The sequence below is a fragment of the Crocodylus porosus genome, unplaced genomic scaffold (assembly GCF_001723895.1).
Source record: "Crocodylus porosus isolate Cpor-Errol unplaced genomic scaffold, CroPor_comp1, whole genome shotgun sequence".
Lineage (NCBI taxonomy): Eukaryota > Metazoa > Chordata > Crocodylia > Crocodylidae > Crocodylus > Crocodylus porosus.
Window position 1 is genome coordinate 8,062,445 of NW_017728948.1, and position 14,091 is coordinate 8,076,535.

Here is a 14,091-nt window from a genome sequence, read left to right on the forward strand (position 1 = left end):
TATTGAGGGGTGGGTCTAAATTATGCCTAAGAGACCCCTTAGGTCTGTGGATTAAGGGAGACTTTACTTTTTGCCCCTTTGACTTGGGGAAGTGCCCCAAGTGCCTGTACTGCGTCGAGTACCTGTCGGACTATTAGGCCTGTGTTTCCCAGAGGACACAGGGCCGAGAGAGTCCCTTGTCGGGGTGGTGGTGGTGATGTTACCCCCAGACTAGCGAGTGTGCTCCGGGAGAGGGGTCGGCCAAGCATAAGGCGCCCCTAGGGAGGCATTCGGAGTCTGGAAGGTGGTCGGGCGCAGAGAGGTGGGCGGCTCAACGCCCCCTATTGGCCCCCTACTGGCCCGCCTACTGGCCCGCCACAATGGTCACAAACTCCTGGAAGACCATTTCAGGCTCAACATTAGGAAAAACTCTTTTATAGACTGTGGAATAAGCTCCCTCCAGATGTGATGCAATCGCCTACCCTGGAATTCTTCAAGAGGAGACTGGATGGTCACCTTGCTGGAGTCAGTTGTCTTTCAGGCTTGGTGCAGGTGGCTTGACCCAATCTTCCAAGGTCCCTTCCAGCCTACATTCTATGAATCTATGTGAGTAATACTTAAAGGCATTTGGCTCCAGGGGGTCCCATTGCCACATTTTTTTCCTCCTGACCAGCTTCTGACCATTCATTTTCCCTGCCCCTCTGCCCATCAGTCGGGTTTCCCACCAGCCTCACTTCTGCCAGTGTTCTTTACCCCATTCCTTTCCAGGACTCTGTAGGACCGGCTGTAGCATGTACCTTTCTTGCCATTCCAGATTCAAGAGGAGAAGTAGTTCTAGAGTTTTGGGAGTCCCCTCCCTCTTCCGCAATTACATGTTGGACAAAAGGAAAAAATAGGATGGAGTTCAGCTACAGGATGATTTCTGCTTTATTTGCTCATCTTTTCAAAATAATGCCAGGCTGCTTTGTCAGCTTCCTGAGGCTGATTTATACTGAAATTTGGGCAAAGGGAACAGACAGCTAATCAGAGAGGGTTGTCTCCCTGGCAGGGTTGACATTCAATTAAGAGTTAGTGTTTCCCCTTATAATCTTTAGACCTTTAAAGTCTAGACCTTTCCCCTTATCATCTCTAGACCTTTAAAGTCTAGACCTTTCCCCTTATCATCTCTAGACTTGAATTAAAAACATAACTCCACCCAAATGCTGGCAGCATTGCTAGTTTGTCCCAAATGTAGCTGCCAACTCCTGTGGGCTCAGGGAAGAACCATTTAAAGCATTTAGATCCAGAGCTGACAGGTTTAGTCCCCATTATCAATATCTAACCCAGGTGTACAGCATCAAAGAGATCTTGTGGCACTAAAATGTGTGCTAGTGCCATCCTAGGAGTTTATTAGCGGGGTGAGAGGGGCAAGGGAAAGAAGTTAAATCTTGAGGACAAAAATGGTACCTGCCATTCAGGCCATAAACCTTATCCTTCTCTCAGTGATCTTACTGAGAGTTGTGTAAGCAACTACTCACCTATACACATAAGGGTGTCCTAATATGAGGCATGAAGGACAGATCATTCAAGTAATTAATGAGAAGTATTAATTTTAATTATGTTGTGTTTATTTTATTTTACACTACTTCAGAAAGGAATATCAATAATGCAGAGGCATTTATTTAGTTGATTATACTGAAAGACTTCAGGGACGCAAGGGAGGAGTTCTTTTGGCTGCCCAAATAGTAGCTAAGTCATGGGAAATAAGGCTGGTGCCTTGGGTTTATGAAGGACTACTCTTATAACAAGCAGGAAGAAATCTTCAATTGAAGATTTTGCTGGACTTTTCTCTAGGTCCTTCTACCAGACAACAGTATCTCCTTATCCTTACACAGATGCATTGAAGCCAGCATGTTTTTGCTTCCTTGGTTTCATCCAAGTTCAAGGGAATATCTATGCTTCATTAAACTGGGTTACATTTAGGATAATGAATACTGGAGCACAGGTGTAAATTTAGCTATTCTGAGCATGAGATTTCAAGTCTTTAATTATCCTTACTGTATACCCAGAAGAAATCAGTTGACAATCCTTTATCTAGGGGGCATCTCCTTTTACTTATTTTTACAGCAAAAAACTTATTTTCACATTGAGTAAAATGAAAACAGGAAAGGAACAGAGCTAAGCAATACAAGTAGACAAAGCTATGGTTTCTATTACCTTTGCCTTTCTCTGTTTCATTTATTGACATAAGTTAATTAATGACTCATATTCTTCATATTGGCTGAATTGTATGCTCATCAAAATGCTCTTGCTGCATAGCTCGGAATTCAGTGAAATTTGCCTTGTAGTTCATGAATTGAATGAGCCATCCCCAGCTCTTCCAAATATCAGCCACACCTACTTCACCTGTCTCCTTCTCTTATTTTCTTTTTTTCACTTTGATTCCAACCTATATTAAAACCAAGTTTTTGTAATGCATAAAATTGAGGCACAGGGCCTGATCCTTAGCTATACAAGTGGACATTGCTCTACTGAAGTCATACTTCTATGCTCTTTTAAAACCAAGTGAGGATAAGGTCAAGAGAAGTTAGATGATTTAGGGAAGAAATTCAGCATTTTGATATTAAATCACTTAGTTTCCTTTAAGCCTGTCTTTCCACTTCTTTTATTTTCTATCATATTCAACCGCATATGTCATTGTTCATTGTGTTTTCTAGTAACAATATAATAATGCATTTGGTCCTGAACATCGGTCCTATACTTAATGTATATTTTATTCTGTTTCTTGGATCAAATTCTGCTTTCAATTGCTCTGATACAAGAGTGGAATAATATGACGGAAGTAAGATGCAGACCTGTTGAGGTCTGTTTTAAATTGCTCATTCAACTAGATCAGTTGATGGGCATACATTAATAAGGAATAAGGGAAAAGGGAATCAATATAGCAATAAGTCAAAGATCTCTATCCCAAATATATGAATAACACCTTTTTTAAAATTAAGGTCGTTATCCAATTCTTATCAAAATCAATGGCAGCAAACTCACTGAATGTAGACCCAAGCCATACTTCTATTACAATAAATTTCTTTATCTAAATAGAGTATAATAAATAAAGTGAAAGATTTAGATGAAAAATATCCATGTTCTCTGACATTGAATCATGTAAAAGAGATACACAGAGGCAATTTAGGAACCACAAATAAATAATCTTATAATCACCAAACTACTAAATATAGGGGTCTTGGTAATACTTACCTTCAGGTCAGAGTTGTAATGCTTTATTTGGTTTCCTCATTTCTGAGCTGTCTGTCTCCTCTCCCTCTCTTTTTTCTGATACATTCACAGCTGCTCTTATTCCTATATTTTCTTTATTTGCACATTTTATGACATATCTGACATTTGGAATAAATCATTTATTTTGAAGGTTGTACTATATGTCATGATATGTATGGACCATTTCACATTTAAAATAATTATTTATTTTTTAAATGGTTATGTTCTGCTTAGCAGAAGGGAGACATATAAGTAAAAACTGACAATTTTAAAAATATTTCTGTATATTTTAAGTCTGGTATTTTACAGTGAGCATGCCAGCATAGTTGTTCCCATAATCCTGCTGAGATGCACTGGCAGGAATTTTCAAACTTTTCTCCATACATAACCCTTTATCTTAGTTTTCCAATTTATTCATGAAACATTTTAGATAGACAGATATCACTGTATCAGAAACACAATAAACATGCTGTTCAAATAAGTAGCAGACAGATTTATGTATAGGTTTATTTTTCCCATTATGAAATATATCCATGTATATGACCCCATTTCTTGAAAACTTGTTCCTTTTTGAAGCAGAAGGATTATCCTGTGGTTAAAACCCTGGAGTGAAATTTGGGGGACATATAGTCATATACTATTTTTGCCTGCTCAGAGATTTCCAGTGTGGCACTGAGGGCTTGGACAGACAGACACTGAGGGCATTTTTACATGTGCTATGGGACATGGTGCCGGGCACTTTAATTAGCATACCGTGCTAACGAAAAGCTCCCACGTGTCACATGTACTGGCGTCCCTGCAAAGCCCCATGCAGAAAAAAATGGTGGGAGATCACATTAAATTAAACCCATTGAATGTATTTTATTTCAAAGCACCCCACTGCCATTTTTTCAGTATGGAGACATGCTGGGGTGCTGATACACGTGTTGCAAAAGGCTGCTGGAGCAGGTCAACTTCCATGCCCCAGCAGACTCGGTTAATTGAGTCTGCTCCAATGCACTGGATTTCCAGCACATCAGAGTAAGCCCTAGCGTGTCTCCAGGGAGAACCCCTGATGTCTCAGGAGAAACCATGAGAGCACAGAAGTTCATCAGTTTTCTCCCAGAGTAAAAGTGGCCACTCTGGGCCGAAAATAACTCAGGGACAACTCACGTTGGGTGGCTTCCCAAAGAATCACTCTCAGGAGACAGCACTTCTGGACAGATAGGCGGTGTACTTTGCTGCTTCTCTGCCACACCTCTCGTAGGGTGAGGGAGAGCATGTGTTAGTCCCAGCCAAGTATCCGTGTTCCCTGAATACTTCCTCCAAAAAAAAAACCAGCTTTGAAGCACTTGGGAGATGTTTTCTGCTCCTGGTTTGTTCCCTGCCTGAATCACAGTGCTGGGTGCTGGTGAGCGCACATGCTTATTCTCTGCCCAGCTGCAGTTGGGCTGGAACTCATCATGGCAGAGAGGAACTCTGGAGGACTGTGCACAGTGCAAACCCTGTCCCCACCTTCTTTGTCCCGGCCGATTGCTGTCTACATTCACTAAAATAAAAGCTCACAAAGCTCTCTGGGCTCTGTCAGCCCAGAGTCCACATTGAAGGTCTTCGCTTTTCTGCCCAAACTTCTGTCCAGGTTAGTTTTTCTTTCAGGAACACAAATGTGGAAGAGTTGTCCTGGATGATATAAATGTGTGTATGCAGTCAGAGTTGGTCACATTGGATTGATCCTACAGGCACCTTAATGGGATAGAGGCAAAAGGTATGCACCAAAGTCCCCAAAACATGACCCCAGCTGGCTTCTCTTCCACAAAGGTAGTGGAGGGTTCCCCCCATGCAGACTGGTGCTTCCAGAGTCCTGCTAAAGTACAAGCTTTCTTTCTATGTTTGTTTTCCATATAAAGTGTTTTCCCCAGACCAATGGAAGATGCTGTATCTCAGTGTATTGAAAATCACTCTGTGAAAGCAAACTGCTTCCAGGAGACCCAGAGAAGGGTCTGCTGACTCATACTGTGCATGGGAGATCCCACCGTCAACCCACAAACAGATCTCTCTTTTGGCAGGAAGGAACAGATAAGTTTAGTCCTATAAATATTGTGGGTTTTTTGAGAGGGATAATGGTAGAAAATATTTACTAGAGTATACCTCTTCCTTTTCCTATCCAGATCTAATACTGGTAACTTACATTTTCCATCATGTTTGCAAACTGCCTTGTAAATCCAATTCGGCTGCCTAAGAATACCTAGCTTTGCCTACAATGCTGACAAAACAGGCATACCCACTCCTGACCGTCTTTCAGGCTGGTACCTTCCTTCTGTCATATGTATCCTACTTAGATGCTGAGTCCGGTGTGTAGGTGATCATTTATGATGAATACTATTTCAAGATATTTTAACTGAACTCTTTTGAAAGATGTTTAGGGGGATGTTTTCCATTCGGAAAAAAAAAAGGCGTTTCTTCAAAATCGAAATGTTTCACAGGAAAATATCAGTGGTGCTGAAATAGGTTTAATAGGAAAAAGTCAAAATATTAAGTTTTGACTGTGTAAAACCCTTCCATGTTTATAGTCTAGTCCTAAATTCTTGCATGTAATGTTTGTGTTGCATGTTATATATACATTTTTGATAGGGTGTTTTGTGATGGTGGTGTCTGAAAGCAGCAAGGAGTGGCTGATCTTATATATCTGTTGGACAAGTGGTTGCCTGCAAATGCCAGGGACATATAATAATGACCTAGGAAGTTCCTTTCACTGGTATGTCACAGTATGGTATCATAGGGCACTTTTACATGTGCTCCAGGGGTGGTAGAGGCATGGCTCTTTAATTGGAGTCCAAATCCTAGTTAGGAAAATATATATGTGTGCATATGGAAATTCTGCACACATAGCTAATTCTAAACCAGTTTTCTTCTCACAGCTCCAAAGGAGGCAGCTTACCCAATCATGAGCTCAATCATGAGCCCTCAGGGGCAGATCCAGGGTGCCTGCCACTAATCCCCTCTTTTGCTCCACTGCTGGGGGGGAGGTGGAAGAGGGAAGTGGAAGGAAGGGGAAAAATGAACAGTATTCCCCCTCTGGGCTCCAGAGCTGTGTGCAAACAAGGGCTCTGGATAGACTCCATGCCAACCAAGTGGTAAGCTCATACAGCCCACAGCACATCCACAGATCCCACCAGGTGCTATGTTGATTTGCTCTTTGAGCTCACTGGCACCCAAGATAACAGCGAGCAGTTGTGGCTACACCTCTTCAGCTCTGTGCTGTATCCACAGTGAGCTCTACTTACTTCACAAGAGGCACAGCCAAAGTGGGTATAGCTCAGAGGTGGGCAAAATGAGGCCCATGGGCTGGATGCAGCCCACCAGGCCAGTCCATCTGGCCTGCAGGGCCCCTAAAAAATTTAGAAAATTAATATTTGTCTGCCCCTGGCTACCTGTCATGTGGCCCTCAATGGCTTGCCAAAACTCAGTAAGCGACCCTCCTCCTGAAATAATTACCTGCTCCTGGTGTAGCTGCACTCCCATCACTGCACTCCTGGCTCTGCGCATGGGAGCCCTTTCAGGTGTTTCTACTTGTTCTCTCCACTGTGGTTTGCTAGCTCAGCTGGATAATGTGAGAGGAGGGGAAGATTTATGACTTTACCTTCTTCCTCCTTTGTCCTCCCCCATCCCAGTACTATAGTGACCAGACAAGACTGGTTTCCATGAATGAAGGAAAACCCTTCAAATTTTGTCAGCCTTTCTGTGGATGTGCCAGAGTTCATCCTTTCAGGACCTTTTATAGCCATGCTCTGATTGGCAGTCCTCCCCAATACTGAAATGAGCAACTGATGATCATTATCCCCATGACCTGGGTACCTGAAGAGGTCACAATCTTAATGCACTCCTCTTCATCTTCATTCAAACTCTGTGAGATAAGTGTAAAAAGTGTTCCCTGTTTTACAATTGAACCACTAACACACAGGGAAAGGAAGGGACAGATCCAAAAATAACTCTGTAGTGTGGGGGAGGGGCAGGGGGAGCCATAGGTGACAGCCCCTGCTCCTAGCATGGTTTATGCATTTTGTCCAATCCATGTTCAATGTAAAATGAATAAACAGCCTCAGGTACAGAGACCAGAATTCAGAAGTCTCCTACTCTCGACCAAACTGGGAAACTCAACTGGAAATTTGTACCCATGAGTGTGAACTGCCACTGCTGTGAAGGACCCAGAACCCAGGTCTTCCACTTCCTGGGTGATGTTGTAACCTTAGGTCACTGATAAAAATTGGGCCATGGCAGCACCATGATCAGCTGTGTCTTGGGAGTATTGTGCCAGTTACCCGTAGACAAAGGAATGGCTTGGGTACCTACATGGGAGTTTCAGTTTGTGAATCCCAGTCTCACATAGGTGCTTTACACAGGGATACAAGTGTGCTCCTAAGTCTGGGATTTTAGGCGCACACACTTTTTTGTTATTTTCTCTTGGCTATACTAGATCTGCATCTGCCTAGTATGCTGAGTGTTGTGATACCCAACCTAAGCTCCTAACTCTTCCCCTTTTAAATTATATAGGGATCTTAGGAATAACCTGGGTTTGTGGATTTTATTCCCAGAACCAAGGTGCATGTAAGAGGAAGGAATATTTGGCATCATCATATTTACATCTCATTTTGGATCTGCCCTTGGTGACTTGCCCAAGATCACAAGGAAAATCTGTGGCAGAACAGATAATTCAATCCAGATTTCCAAATACCCTGGCTATAGAGATAAAAGAGAATGGAGTATGGATCTGTTACAGGTGCTTCATATCCCAATGACTATGCCATGGACATTACAGGCAATCGGTGCTTCCTTTGGTAAGCCTCAGAGACAGACAAATCTGATCAAGATTTTTTTTAAAAAGAAGAAGAAGAAAAAAAAAGTCCTACAAAGATCGTTCTTTCACATTGGAGTTTTGCCACTGACTTTAAAGGAAGCAAGATTAGACTGCACAGCTATTTTATTCACAGAGGTTTTAAAATATTTAAAACCTATTTACTTGGTTCCACAGCCAAGTCATGAAATTCATCAGGATATAAAAGTATTTGTGGTCTGCTGGGATTTCTGCAAAATGGAGGCCACCATTACCGATGAATAACTTATTTGTCACATTTGAGTCATAACATTTCACAACCTAATAAAGATAAATGTGCAGTTTTATAAGTTAAATTTACATATGTAAAACTGAATTGTGCACTATTCTGCGTACTATAACACTGCAAACTGCAGTAGATTTGTGGTAACAACATTAACTACAGTAGATTCAAGAATTATGGTGTGAGGCATTGTATTTTACAGTTCGGGCACCGTCTTTTTGTTCTTCTTTCACTTTCTTGCTGCCACAGTCTGGGTTTATCTGATAGTCTGGAGACTAAAACTATTGGGTTTTTTTTTCTGTTTGCTACACATATGGATAATTAGTCATGTATTTTGCCACACTGGTCATCTGACTAGCATTGACTCTACCTCATTGTTTCCCAAATTCAGAATACTGGCAACATAATATAATTGCATTAATTACATGTTTAGAGATGTTGCTTACTGGTAATATGCCTGGCAGGGTCGATTTGCAAGGAAGTCAACTTTCTACTTTCATGGATGTCAAAGAAAAATCTTTAGTTTCAGATGCCAATGGCAAAAAGGTCAAAAGGCTAACATAACATATTTCATCATTATAGTTCAGTATCCAACCCCGCCCCCAGCCTAAATGTAAAACACATGTGCAGTCAATCTCGCATGAAACTTAAGAACACACAGAGTCTGTTCACAGTCATGATTGGCAGTCCTACAATTATTCAAACCTGGCGTGTTGTAATAGGCTACATGGTAAACTATAACTTTGGAAAGATTTCCGCCTTCTGCAGAGACCTCCACGCACGCCCAGGAGACAGTCAGTGATTTGGCCAGTCGCTGACCTCTCCCCACCTACGGTAAAAGTTTTCAGGTGGATCCGTTCTGCTGGCTCGTTCGTTCTAGCCAAGAGCTCACGGAAATCTTCAGATCAAAATTACCTGTATGCTTTGCTTAAAATCTGCACCACGTAGTTTATAATCTGTGCAGTGAAAACATCTGCAAGCAGAACTGAACAGCTCAACTTCTCTTTCTACACCGCGCAACCACAACTTCCTCCCTATGCTACAATCTCCTGTAGTGTAAGTAAAAATAAACTTTCTGTATAATCAAGACGCATTAAACTTCCTGAATCCTCTCGCTTACCCATCTACCTAATTACCTTACCCTGCCCATGTCCAGCCGGTTGTGCCGACCCAGGCTCGCAGGTCAAGGGTGCACCGGTCCTCAGACGTGACAATGGACATTACTTGTACAGTGCTCCTTTTGTTAGACATACAGATTGAGATAGACAAACTGGTGAAAATGGTCAAACCCATTCCCCCCCACACCCAAAATCCTACCCTGCTGTAGTATGTTCACCATTCATGCAGGTGTTGAGCCAGATGCTCCATGTGGTCCCTTCCATCTCTGTGCTTTTCTGATAAGCCATTAGCTTTTGTAATCTATTGTTTTTGTGCAGTTGTAACATTCATGGCTGGATTCTGCCGTGTGCTAGATCTACAGTATGGAAGAGAGGAAGGGAACAGGTGATAGAGCCACGTAGAGTTACTCCTGTCCAGAAATATGTAAGACACATGATTTTTGCATCCAACAAGAGCCTCTGCCACCTGAAGATTGGGGGAGAGATACTCTACTCCATTCTAGCCCAGTGCTTAACATACCCCTAGCGGCAGGGCTGGGAGCTAAGCGGAAGCATAAAACCTGCATATCGAATAGCATATAGATAACGCACCCTCCCCTAATAACACAGTGGTTGGAGTACTTGCCTGGAATATAGGAAAACCTTGATTCTAGAGCTCTCTTCAGCCTTGTAACCAGTGACTGCCTCTAGGGCTGTGCTGAGATGCACCCTTGCCTCTCCTGGTCCTTTAAGGATCCTCCCCTTCTGTTCATCTGCCATACATTGATGTAAAAGTATAGTATGAACAGGGGAGGCTGTCCCAGAGATTCTTGAGCTGGGTCTCCTACTAATTGGCACATACCAATCTGTTACTTATTGCCTTAAGGGCTGATTATGTGGCCTCTTTGTCTCCCCTTATAGCCACATCCAAGTCTCACAGGTGTTACTGATCTATTCACTTTTGCCCCTCTGTAGGCAATGGGTCCCTGGTTCTTACCCCATTTGGGCTACAGGTCCCTGATCCTGGACCTAATCCAGTTCTCACCCAGCTCATACCCAGTTTGCTATGCCCCTTCTGGACTGCAGGCCCAGGGGGCCTACCTGGATGTGGCACTATTCCTTGGCCTTGGTCCCTATTCCTCAGGCCCTGTCCCTACTCCCAGGCAAGTTAAGAGCTCCACTTTGCATAGTCCCAAACCCTAAATCTCCAGTGTTTCCCCTATCCTGAGGCTTTATTACCACAAACAGTTGGGATGCTTTATCAGAGGCTCCTACTGCTGCCCACTCAGGAGCTTTTCCATCCATGACCCCAGGGCTAGACTACCTGCCTAGCTCAAGCCTTGTGTTTATATACTGCAAGCCCAGCCCTTTATTGGTTATGTGGCTCCCTTCTGTGATGGACTCACCTGATTGACCCCGCCGCATCCCAGGCCAAGAATTCTTAGTTCTGTTTGATGGAGCCCATACACCAATCGGGAAAGAGTTGGGAGGAGCTTGTGCCACCCTTTCCCTGAAGGGAGGGCATGAGGAGTGCCCGGACCTAATTAGGAGGTGCAAACTGAAGGTCTGCTGGAATAAAAGGAGTAGCATGAGCCACATGAGGCAGATATGGTGAGGGATGGCAAGGAGAGAGGAGCTCTGAAGAGACTATCATCTGAACTTGGCCTGAACTTTGATGCTGTTCAGATTGACACATAGGGAACCTGCTCTGGGAGCAGCTCAAGGCTGCTCAGGCTCTCAGGTTGGTGCTCAGGTTGATGCATAGAGAGTCAACACCAAGTGCAGCTCAAGGCTGCTCAAGTTAGCGCACCCCACTTGGCTGTAGGCCAGGTAGCTGGAGACCTGCAGTGTGGCTCTGCACTGAACTAACAGAGCCCTGACACGCAGAGCAGAGCTCGGGAAGGGGAAAGCCAGTGAGGGATTGAGGGAGCTCCCTGGGTGCCCAGCTCAAGGCACAGAGACCCAGAGGGAAGGGCCCCCAGCTTAAGGCTGAAGGTTTCAAAAGGCCTGAGATGGTGTGGGGACCCACAAGTCAGATCAACAGCCCCCCTACCCCCCAGATGAAGGACCTCAAGTTACAGGGAACCGGGGTCCCACAAGGGATGTGCTCCCAGACAAGAGACCCTGGGAGGAGGAAACTCCCCAGGGTAGGAGGAGACTATACCCCAAATATACACTGGGAGCTTTCTGTGGAACACCCAAGGGGGATAGAGACAGAAGACCCTGTCCCATTTAAGGGACCAAGCAGTTGGAACCTAGATAGGATGCATCTAATATCTTGTATGCTTATGCTTTATGTATTGTATCAATTGTTATTGTTGCTTTGGTTAGGATTATAAATGTGTTTTATATAGTTGGATGTTTTAATTCTTTATAAAGAGCTCTGTAAGGATGTCTTTATTAGCTAACCCACTTGTGGTATAGACTGTGATGGCCAGAACCAAAGGTGTTACTATCATGAGTAATAAATATATGCTCTTGGAGACACCGGGGCAATTGCCTAGCAGTTAAGATTAGCTAATGCAAAGCTTGAAAGTTTGCAACCCACAAGCAGAATTTGTCTGTCACCATTTAACCAAAGTGTTGAATCGGACTGTTTGCACTGATCATGGGACTGACTGGGCCCCTAAAATAAAACTACAAAATTAGCTGATCTAACAGGTTTTTTAAAGGTCAGCCATAATAAGATCTGACCACCTAATATAATTAGCACATTCCAAGGAATCCAAGGAATAAGAAACCAAGGGGTTGAGTTTGGGCAGAGTAATGCTAATTTCAAACCTCAAAGTAATGTGGTATAATTTGCTTGTTGGGTGAACCCAAGTTTGGGTGGTAACCTTTCATGATAATTTCTAACACCTTTTAATCCCATAGGGTAACAACTATAGGGCAAGATTGTGTGTCCAACAGGTTAGCATTAAATAAGGCATAAAGGAACGCACATGTCAAGTGACTAGTTAGAAGGACGGGACAGAAGGACCATCACTGTACCAAGTGTACCCCGGACTCCCAGTGTGAGCAAGGACCAGATCCTGACCAAGGGACCTTTCTGATGACCCCTCAGACAGCGTTGTTCGGGGACACTTGACTTCACTGGAACAACTTGGGACGTACCTGACATAAAGGGACTGCCAATAAGTTGCCAACCCCATGTGAGAACTCTTTGTCATTTTGTCTAACTATTGTTATTATTTACTAGTAGCTCTTTATTATTGTACTATTTGTTTGTCGCATTAACCTTTCTTTTAACTGTTGCTAGGCTGTAAGTAAATTTCCCTTTACTTCACTCTCGCCTTGCCTCCTTGATCCCTCAATTCTAGAAACAATGGCCACAGGCTGAGGGAGGATAGTTTTAGGTTAGATATTAGGAAGAACTACTTCACTGTAAGGGTGGCCAGAGCCTGGACTAGGTTTCCCAGAGAGGTGGTGCTCTCACCTTCCCTGGAAATCTTCAAGAGGAAACTGGATAGGCACCTGGCTGGGGTCTTATGACTCCTTCCACTGCCAGTGCTCATTCCTGACCATGGCAGGGGGTCAGACTAGATGATTTGTCTAGGTCCCTTCTAACTCATTGATTCTATGATCCTGAACCCAGCAGCCTAATGACTGATACACTCACCATGCCTAGCCGACCTGTGATAATAGACTTTCCAGATTAACTGTCTCAGCATCCGCTCCTCTTCTTGGCCTTGGGCCCTGATGTTGTTCCCTGGGGCAGAAAACATCATGCTAACAGACATTTATATGTATATCTATATCTATACCTGTACCTGTATCTACTTTAAAGAGTTCTATTTATAAATGTTTGTGACTCAATAAATTGTATATAGTCAAGAACTTTGGGCCTGGGTTAACGCTACAGATGAATGAGGGATATGCCCTAAATTCCAGCATCCCTCTCACAGCACCCCCTCTTGATTATCTATCCCATCCAATTGAGGATAGGGCACATCTTTGAGTGTACCTGGGTTACACTTCATTGCTCTTTGCCTCACATTCAGCCTGCTTATCATGCCACCTCCCATCCTTTAAAGTAGCAGGAACACAAGGCTCCCTGCTACAAGCCTCAAGAGACTCATATTCATACATCTGATGCCTTATCTGAGTGTCATAACCACCAATCTGTGGTGCAGACATGGCTGAGAGTATCTTCTACTGCCCCATCTTAAAGCTGTACTCTTGGGGAGCCTAGGGAGGGAGTCACAGGGACTGAGGTAGAGCAAGTGACAAGAAGGCTTATTCTGCCATTTCTTGCCTAATTAGTTAAGGACTACTCTAATGGGCAGAGTCCTGGGTTATACCCTTTACTCCTGTAAAAGATCAAAGTCTTTGATTTCAGATGCCAATGGCAAAAGGTCAGATGGCAAAAGGTCAGAAGCTAACACAACAAACTCTGTAATTGTAGTCTCACACTATTATTCTTTAGTTTGTAACAGTGCTGTATATACACACCCCATCTGTGCCTCATTTCAAATCACTTGAGCTCCCATACAAGAGAGAGAAACTGACCTTGACAACTCAGCACGAAAGATAAAGTACCTATAGTAACGAGATTAGCTAACTTTAATGAAAGTGTAAGTTCAAAATAATGTGTCGTGCTTACCCTCTTGTGACCAAACAGGCTCATTACCACCTAAACTAAAAGAAAGGCCCCTCCTTTCTTAAAGGAT